Raw genomic sequence first — 10003 nt, 5'->3', positions numbered from 1 at the left:
ACCTGTACATGTCGTATAACGCTCTCTCATGACTTTTGTCACCTCAGTGTACATTACACGTCTTTCCCTCCAGCTTACCCCCATTTTTCTCAGAATTTCGAACAACTTGTGCCATTTGACATTTTCGAACGCATTTTCTAGGTGGACAAATCCGATAAACTTCTATAGATTTTTCATTCGTCTTGCTCTCCATTATCAACCGCAATCTTAGATTTGCCTCTCTGTTGCCTTTATGTTTCCTAAAACCAAACTGATTCTCACTCAAATCATCCTCAATTCTCTTTTCCATTCTTCTGTAAATTATTCTTGTCAGCAACTTATGTGCATGAGCTATTAATCTGATTCTGCGATAGTTCTTGTACTTGTCGCCCCTACAATCTTCGAAATTCTGTGGATGATGTTTTTCCGAAGGTCAGATGGTATCTCGCCAGTCTCATACGTTCTACACACCAGCGTGAATAGACGTGCTGTTTCCATTTCCGCCAATGATTTTAGAAAGTCTGATAGACTGTTATCTATCCTTTCTGCCATATCCGATCTTGAATCTTCCCAAGTTATTTAAATTCTGAATCAAATATTGGATCCTCTATATTTTCTCTGTCAATTCCTGTTTCTTATTCTATCACATCATCAGAAAAATGTTTCCCGTCGTAGAGGCCTTCAATGTACTCTTTCCATCTGTCCGCCGTCTCCTCCGCATTTAATAGTGGAATCCTTATTGCACTCTTAATCTTACCACCCTTGCTTTTGATTTCACACAGGCTTGTTTGGACTTTTCTGCATGCTGAATCTGTCCATTCGACACTCATTTCATTTACGATTTGTTCACATTTCTCATTACCCATTTCAACTTAGTTTCACTACATTTCCTCTTTATTTTATTCCTAAGTGGCTTGTATTTCTGTATTCCTCAATTCCCCTGCACATTTCTATACTTTCTTCATTCATCGACCAACTGCAGTATTTCTTCTGTTAGGCATTATTTCTTCGCAGTTACTTCTTTGTACCTTCTTTCAAAATGGTTCAAATGGCTCTGAGCACTATGGGACTTAACAGCTGAGGTCATCAGTCCCCTATAACTTAGAACTACTTAAACCTAACTAACCTAAGGACATCACACACAGGATTCAAACCTGCGACCGTAGCGGTCGCGCGGTTCCAGACTGAAGCGCCTAGAATCGCTCGGCCACACCGGCCGGCCTTCTTTCCAGATTCTGTGATTTCTCTTTTTAGAGATGGCCATACCTCTTCAGCTGAACTGCCAACTGAGATGGTGTTTATCGCAATAACTACAGCCTCACGTAATTTCAAGCGTATCTCTTCTTTCCTTAATACTTCCGCATCACACTTCTTTGAGTGTTGATTATTCCTGACTAATCTCTTGGACTTCAGCTGACTTTCATGAGTGCTAAATTCTGATCTGAGTCTGTATCTGCCTCTGGGTACGGCTTACAATCCAGTATTTCATTTCGAAATCTCTTCCTGATCATGATTAATCTAACTGAAATCATCCCGTATCGACTGCCCTTTTCCAAATATTGCCTCCTCTTCTTGTAATTCCTGAACACAGTATTGGCGATTAATAGTTGAAATTTATTGGCTCTAAGCACTATGGGACTTAACATCTGAAGTCATCAGCTCCTTAGACTTAGAACTACTTAAATCTAGCTAACCTAAGGACATCACACACATCCACGCCCGAGGCAGGATTCGAACTTTCACCTGAGCATTCGTGCTGTCTGAATCAAATACCACAAACTCCGTTAACAGGCATAACAATATTCATTTATCATATTACTTTGCATTCACACTTTCATTCATACTAATAACTAAACAGATTAAATGAGTAATAATTAATAAAGGACATAATATTCACCAAATATAAAATTTGGTCTCTAAAATACATTGTTTGGACTGCTTAGGATTTCTTTGAATGTACGATAGCGACATCGTTCGTTGCTAGGCTCCACCAAGGACAAGACAGATGCTTTGCACACTCCAGGTGTGTACAAGATGGAATGGCAGTGTGGAAAAGTATACTTCGGTTCGCAGATATCTTTATCGGTTGCGAGGGAGACAGCTACTTCACTTGTCGCCGATGAACCAACAGCTTCGACGCACGCACAGACGCTGTCAGACAAACTGGGAGCTGCCCATCGACCGCACCAGCCCCTGCGTCGGGAGCCGCCTGCAGATACACGTGTCCGCGCTGCCGTGGGCCCATCCTCGCCGTGGTCATCCGAATACCTATCTCACCACCGGAGTGTCATCCCTTGTACGAACAACGTTTCCACTTTTTGGTCGCTGTGATTTAAGCATGGCCAGCATTGGATCCCGTACTGTGCTAAGCTGGTATCCTGCGCCCCGCCACAATGACACTTTCATTCCGCAGCGGAGTGTGCGCTGATATGAAACTTCCTGGCAGATTAAAGCTGTAAGCTATATGGTGGACCGGGACTTGAACTCTGGATCTTTGCCTTTCACAGGCAAGTGCTCTATCGCCTGAGCTACCCACGCACGGCTCACGACTTTCCTCTACAACTTTACTTCCGTCAGTACTTAATCTCTTACCTTCCAAACTCTATAGGAGCTTACAATCACTTCCCTACAATTCTGATTTTTTGTTGTTGTTGTGGTCTTCAGTCCTGAGACTGGTTTGATGCAGCTCTCCATGCTAATCTATCCTGTGCAAGCTTCTTCATCTCCCAGTACCTACTGCAACCTACATCCTTCTGAATCTGCTTAGTGTATTCATCTGTTGGTCTCCCTCTACGAGTCTTACCTTCCACGCTGCCCTCCAATGCTACGTTTGTGATCCCTTGATGCCTCAGGACATGTCCTACCAACCGATCCCTTCTTCTAGTCAAGTTGTGCCACAAACTTCTCTTCTCCCCAATCCTATTCAATACTTCCTCATTACTTTTGTGATCTACCCATCTAATCTTCAGCATTCTTCTGTAGCACCTCATTTCAAAAGCTTCTATTCTCTACCTGCCCCAACTATTTATCGTCCATGTTTCACTTCCATACATGGCTACACTCGATACAAATACAATACAATACAAGTACCGGTCGTGAGTCGTGCTTCGGTAGCTCAGTTGGTCATTCGCGCTTCGCGCGTCGGGCGACTAGGTCGTGCTCTTAGTTCCGCCTCTACCGTAGCGCAGCGTGTTTTCCTCCTGTCAGTTTAGTGCCGTGTTGGTCTCCGTGCGCGTCGCATCGCTGGTTGTCGGCTGGTGTTTGGTGTTCGTGCGGCCCTTCCTGTCGTGGCGTCGTCTCTCGCCGTGATGTCCACCATGGTTCCCACGAAAGTTCCGCGTACAGGTACAGTCAGTTTTACCTTTGACAAATCCACGCGTCACGTCCAGTCCGGTTCTTTGGAGATACATGACTGGTTAGTCGATACAGTTAAGGTCACTACTGATCAGGTGCATACCGCATATTTCGACAGCGAATTATATGTGTTTTTTGTTACGTTTCTTGACCCGCTCCAGGTTGATAGGCTACTTTCTCGTCATGGTTCTCAGGTACCCTTTACGCACCGTGATGGTTCCACTAGTATGGTTCTCTTGGCAAATGCAGAAGTGGTATATACGAATGTTCGGGTATTTAACCTTCCGCCCGAGGTTGACGACTCTTTTCTGAAGTCCGTTTTGCTTCCTTATGGGGACGTACGCCATATTCGAAAGGAACGCTGGTCTGCTCAGCATCGCTTACAGGTATATAGTGGTATTCGGTCGGTGGAAATGGTGGTCAAAAAACCTATTCCTTCTCACCTACAGGTATGTGGTTATAGGGTCCATATCACGTACAGTGGCCAGGAAGGAACATGTTATTATTGTAATGAAACTGGTCATTTCCGTACTAATTGTCCGCGGCGTGTGGTGGTATTAAAACCTACATACGAACAGCGTAAAAAATTGACTTTAGCTGATCTTCTCCCGCAAGGATCTCGGACTGAATCGCTCACTGTTACTGAGGGACGCAGTGATCCGTTGCCCGACAACGGCCGTGATTTTCCCCCGTTGTCCTTGAGTAGGGATGTTGCTGCCCTTAATTCCGATGTTCCCGCGCTGATTTCTCACAACAAGCGTCGGCGAACACAGGATGATGCGGCTGATGAATCTTCCTTATTGGCTCGCCCTTCCGATGGGCCTCCGGTAAAGGACTCTCTTTCTCAGTCGGAAATCGTGGATGAGGAAGCCACAGGTGCTATCACGCCTTTGCAGAAGCTCCCTGACACCTTATCTGACGTTGTTCCTGCTACCGCGGCAGCCTCTTCGGAGACGCCCGTGACGGAACCTGCTTCTGGTTGCCTCGTGTCTTCTCCGGTGCTCTCTGACACTTCTCCTATTGACTCTGTTTCGCATCCCCCTTCTGGAATTTCTGTCGCCCCCTCTGGGTCACAGCCTCCTCCCATCAAACAACTGATTGATTCTCCAGAACCAGTGGATCCCGTTGTTATTCACCAACTGTCCCACCGTGAACCCATGTCTGCGGACGAGTGGGATGTAGAGGCCTCTCTCTCGCAATCTGACACGGAATGTCTACATGATGCTCCTACGCAGCCGAACGCTGCAGCGTCGGCACCGCGGAGCCGCAGTCGAATCCGTAAACAGCCACGGAGAGCCGCGTCACGGCCGAAGAAAAAGCAGTGGGAAGATGAGGGTTCTGTTTCGTAGTTTTTCTCTCTGTGGTTCAGCGCTTGTTTCTGGTATGATTACTTGTATGCTGCTCCGTCAGCTGACGGCTCTCTACCGATCTTTGTTTTTCTTTCTAGGTTGAAGTTCCATGCAAGCATATACATTTCTTACTCTGAATATTAACAGAATATGTTCTGAGCTTCGGCTCGCCGCTTTGCGACAGTTTATCTATCAGTCTGGGGCAGATGTTGTTTTTTTACAGGAAGTCCTATTCGACCAGTTTTCCATTCCTGGGTTCTCAACGTTTTTTAATGTCGCTTCCGAACTTTCTACGGGCACTGCCTTGTTTTATAGAGAAGGCATTCCGTTGATGAATTTCGAAGTACTCGACAGTGGAAGGGGGATCGGGTGCACGTTTTATGATCTCAGTTTACTCCTTCTTTATGCCCCTTCTGGTTCGGGTTGTACTACCGCACGCTCGAGTTTCTATAAAGAAGAAGTCATTTACCTGCTTCGTAAATCCCCGACAAAGATAATTTTAGGTGGGGACTTCAATTGTGTTCTACGGCCGGTAGATCAGTCTCCTAATTTTAATTTCAGTAAAGAACTCGACGACCTTGTGCGCTCCTTGCACCTGCGTGACGTGTGGGTTTCTCGCTATCCTACACTTGTGCGACATACCTACTTTACTCCCACGTCTAGCAGTCGCCTCGATCGCTTTTACCTTTCCGATTCCTTGTGTGGGCAACTTCTGGCTGTTGATGTGATACCAGCCTGTTTTACTGATCATTGCGCTGTAGCCGTTACGTTTAATTACGAGCGACAACCGGTAAAATTGTTTCGTCCTCCTTGGACGCTCAATATCGCGTATTTGCAAGATACCTCCCTTGGTATCGTCCTGGAGGACATTTGGACTCGTTGTTCTCGTACTATGGACCGGTACCCGTCTATCGTGGCATGGTGGACACTGTATGCAAAACCATACATCCGTAGGGCTCTCATGCGTTTTGGGGCCGCGAAGGTGGCAGAAGATCGACGAACGCAAGAATTTTACTATTCTGTCTTACGTCAACTGTACGATAGTGCTACGCATGCTCCCCTACGGGTTACTGATATACAGCGCATCAAAGCCAAATTGCTGCAGCTCAAACGCATTCAAATGGAGGGCCTGCGGACGAGGTCTCAACCACGTTCCCTTCTACAAGAGGAACTGACGTCACTCTACCATCTAGTCCGTTTACGGTCGCGCCGGAAACGTGGGTGCCTTGCCTCCCTCACAACCGCTGACGGCCGCGTGTTCACCTCTCACCGTGACATTTCTGACTTCGTTTACACCTATTTTACTGATCTGTACGATACTCATGTCCCGGCGGAAACCTCTCTTGACGACTTTACCTCCTTGCTGCCTCGCGTCGTCACTCCTCAATTAAACGACGCCTTTCTGCGTCCCTTTCAGAAGGATGACATATATGATGTTGTTGCAGGATCGCAGTCCCGCAAGTCGCCTGGATTAGATGGTATTCCTAAGGAGTTCTATGTTCAATTTTGGCCGCTCATTGGTGACACCTTAACGTCAATGGTAAATGAAGTGATGCGGGGAGTCTCACTTCCTGCTCCTTTTCAGGAAGGCAGAATGGTCCTCCTCCCGAAATCCACAGGTCGACCTGCAATTGATTCCCTCCGTCCTATTACTCTCCTTAACTTTGATTATAAACTTGTCGCTCGAGCAATTAATATCCGTCTCTCTAAGCTGCTCGATACCATTATTGCCGCCCACCAAAGCTGTGTGCCTGGACGCACGATACTGACTTCCGTTCTCGAATGTCGCGATGTAATCTCGGTGGCGGCTGCCGCTAATATCCCAGAGGCTTTGCTTTTTCTTGATTTCCAAAAAGCGTTCGATCGCGTCAGCCATGATTTTTTATCGAGAGTGCTCACCGCTGTCGGCTTTAATAATGATGCTCGACAAGTCTTAACTAATCTTTTTACCGGTATCAGTGTCTCGGTGATTGTGAACGGTCACCCTACCCCCCGGATATCGATCAGACGGGGTTTACCCCAGGGAAGCCCCTTATCCATGTCACTTTTTGTTCTATCCTTAGAGCCCTTACTTCGCCATCTCACCATGCACTTACGTGGCTGGAATATATTGGGGGAAATTTTTGCAGTCCGTGCATACGCCGATGACGTCATGGTTTTAGTACGACATGCCGAGGATATACCGCGGCTTAAGGATACCTTGGATTCATTTTGTGGTCTTGCTGGTGCTCGCATTAATGATCGCAAATGCACGTTCCTGCCGTTGAGAGGCTTTGACCATGTCGTCATTCCTTGGGCGACGGTTGTCGATCGCCATAAGACCTTGGGGATCATAGTGGATCGTAATCCGATCAAAATGGCGGCACTAAATTGGCGTGAGGTTACGAGTCGTGTTCACGGGGCGATCCTTGAACATGACCGCCGTTCCCTTAGCCTCCTTCACAAGGCACGGGTTTTAGAGACCTATGTCTTCAGTAAAATATACTACGTTGCGCAGGTCTTCCCGCTTCCCGCGATGATGGCCCGCAGGCTGAAACAGCTGTCTAGTCGATTTCTGTGGTGCCGCCATGTCTTCCGTGTCCGGTATGAAGTTGTGGCCAGGCCTCGGAAGCTTGGAGGATTGGGTCTTTCAGATATCAAAGTGAAGACGTCCATCTTATTTGCCCGCCGCAATGTTTTAACCTGTACGCGGGCTCCGCATTCTGTCACCTCTCGTTTACTTTACCGCCTCCGGCCGGCCAGTCTGACCCCTCCTGTTGATGTTGGACGGATTAATCCTAAATTGCGGCACATTCGTGAATACTTTGTACTTGTCGGTATTCTGGGTGCTGATATACTTTCTATGACGCATATTACTACCAACATGCTACAAATCCGTTGGGGTACAGCATGTTTCCCTTCTTCTGTTGAACTTGCTTCCCCGTCAACGTCATGGAAAACGGTCTGGTCTCATCTTAGTCTTCCCATTTTGCCGATGGAGATTGTTTCAACGTGGTATAAGGTCATTTACCGACTGATACCTACTGTTGATCGTCTTTTTCGTATTGGCCTTCGTCTGACTGATCAGTGTGAGGAATGTCATCAAACTGACACCTTACTTCACAGGCTAGTTGCTTGCGGACGGGATCATTGGCTCTGGGTCCGCCATCAATTAGCTTTTCTTACTAGAGGGCCTGAAACCGCATTCCCAGACGACATCTTCTTACATCCGGACATCTCTTATTTTCCTCAGACGAAAACGAACACGATTGTCTGGCTCTTGGGTTACTATGTCCATTACGTCATTGAAGGCGGTAATGACCCAGATCCCCGCGTTTTTCACCATTATTTGTCAACTGCGCATTGGAAATGGCAGCGGTTACCACAATACCGAACGCTTTTTGCGAATATGCTTTTTCTTGTGTTTAACCGTCAAGGGGTTGGTTAAGTTCCCCTGTGATTCCTGTTTCTTCCCTGAGCTCGAGTCCCCTCCCTTGTTGTATTTTTTCGTAATTTTTTTTTCTCTCTCTCTTTTGCATGTATATATATACACCCAAAATTCATACGGGTGGGGTAACGGGTTGGTCTTCCCCTTCAGAAGAAATGTTTTATTTGTGTTTCACCTAATTTGTTGATTTTCTTTCTGCAGCTAATATTAAATGATGATTTGACTATGGTTGTCTGAATTCTCGTGAAATATACCAAGTCAATCTGATAATAAAAAAAAAAAAAAAGTTGGTAGAGCACTTGCCCGCTAAAGGCAAAGGTCCCGAGTTCGAGTCTCGGTCGGGCACACAGTTTTAATCTGCCAGGAAGTTTCATATCAGCGCACACTCCGCTGCAGAGTGAAAATCTCAATCCATACAAATACTTTCACAAATGACTTCCTGACATTTAAATCTATACTCGATGTTAACAAATTTGTCTTCTTCAGAAACGCTTTCCTTCGCATTGCCAGTCTACATTTTATATCGTCTCTACTTCGACCATCATCAGTTATTTTGCTCCCCAAATAAATGAACCACGCACCTAAAGTTAACTGTTGTGTGGGAAAGGCATCTACTCCGAAGGGTAAATGAAATCCGTGAAATGTAGGTACAGTTATATACAAATTGCCAATCCTCAGTACCTGCAAGAATCATAAAAAAAGGAAAACTCGGTTAAATTAAATGAATATAAAATTGGGCTAGATGGAGTTACAGTGGTGAGTTAAATTCGAAAAAGTTACAAATTTAATTAATAATGAACATAAATTACCGTTCACCAGCTCACTACGCACACAAAATTACTGTATCTGTAATTACTGTATGTTAATACTGAGAAACTTACTTAAGAAAGCTTCGTTTTACTGCAGAGTGAAAACAGCACAAAACTGCTAACTAATGCCCGGCTATAATTTCAGATACATACATCACAGTGATCAAATATCATTCAGTTAATCAACTCACGGAAATCGATTAGTAATAAAGAATAACAAAATCTCAACAATAGCAAACAGTTACGTAAATGCAAAAATTTCGTGATGTCACTCACTGTAACGTTTACTATTTGTAATTGTACTCAAGTAGTTTTTTATGTTTATTCATTACTGAATTCTGTCATCTACCTTGAAAATTTACGTAATGGTATAGTGTCATTCAATAATCACCTTCCTGTGAGTTACAGTTACGTACTTTGTAAAGTCAAAATTTCGATTGTAAAAGAAAGGCAAATTCGTGATATAGTTTTACTGACTTGTTCGTTTTATGCAATTTAGAGTACTATTACTATTCATTAACAATTACTGCTAGTTACTTTGTGCACTTACTACTATTATTTGCTCAAGACGTTAACAAATACTTCCGACTAATTGCAGTTGCGTAAAGTTCAACATTTATTTATCCATGAGAAATACACAAAAATATCTTTCACTGAATCTTGCTCTGTTAAGTTCTGTTTTCCAAATTACTGTTTGCTAGACTTAACCGCTTCTGTTAATTGTAATCTTGAAAACTACTGAAATTTTATTTACTGTTATTTCTTTCATAAAACACTGCAATAGTTTCTCAGTCATTTGGACTCTCTCACATCATCAAAAATGGATAGGATGGATCGTCCCTAGGTATTTTGTTTTAGGTAAAATTGAATGTCATCACTTTAGTATTACTCGTTACTATTCAAATGAAATACAACACTGTCTAGCCGTTTACAGGCCGGACCAAGTAGTTAAATGGATCTTACTTCAGTTGAGATGTCGTCGGTGTAGTTTTAAGAATTGTTCGTTGACAACGCATGGTACAGGCTCTTCTTCTTGTAGCTCCGTTGCAAATATAACTAGGTTCACACTACTCTTCATGTTCATT

This window comes from Schistocerca gregaria, chromosome 3 (assembly GCF_023897955.1).
Source record: "Schistocerca gregaria isolate iqSchGreg1 chromosome 3, iqSchGreg1.2, whole genome shotgun sequence".
Lineage (NCBI taxonomy): Eukaryota > Metazoa > Arthropoda > Insecta > Orthoptera > Acrididae > Schistocerca > Schistocerca gregaria.
The sequence above is the reverse complement of the archived record's forward strand: the minus strand, read 5'-3'. Positions refer to the sequence as shown.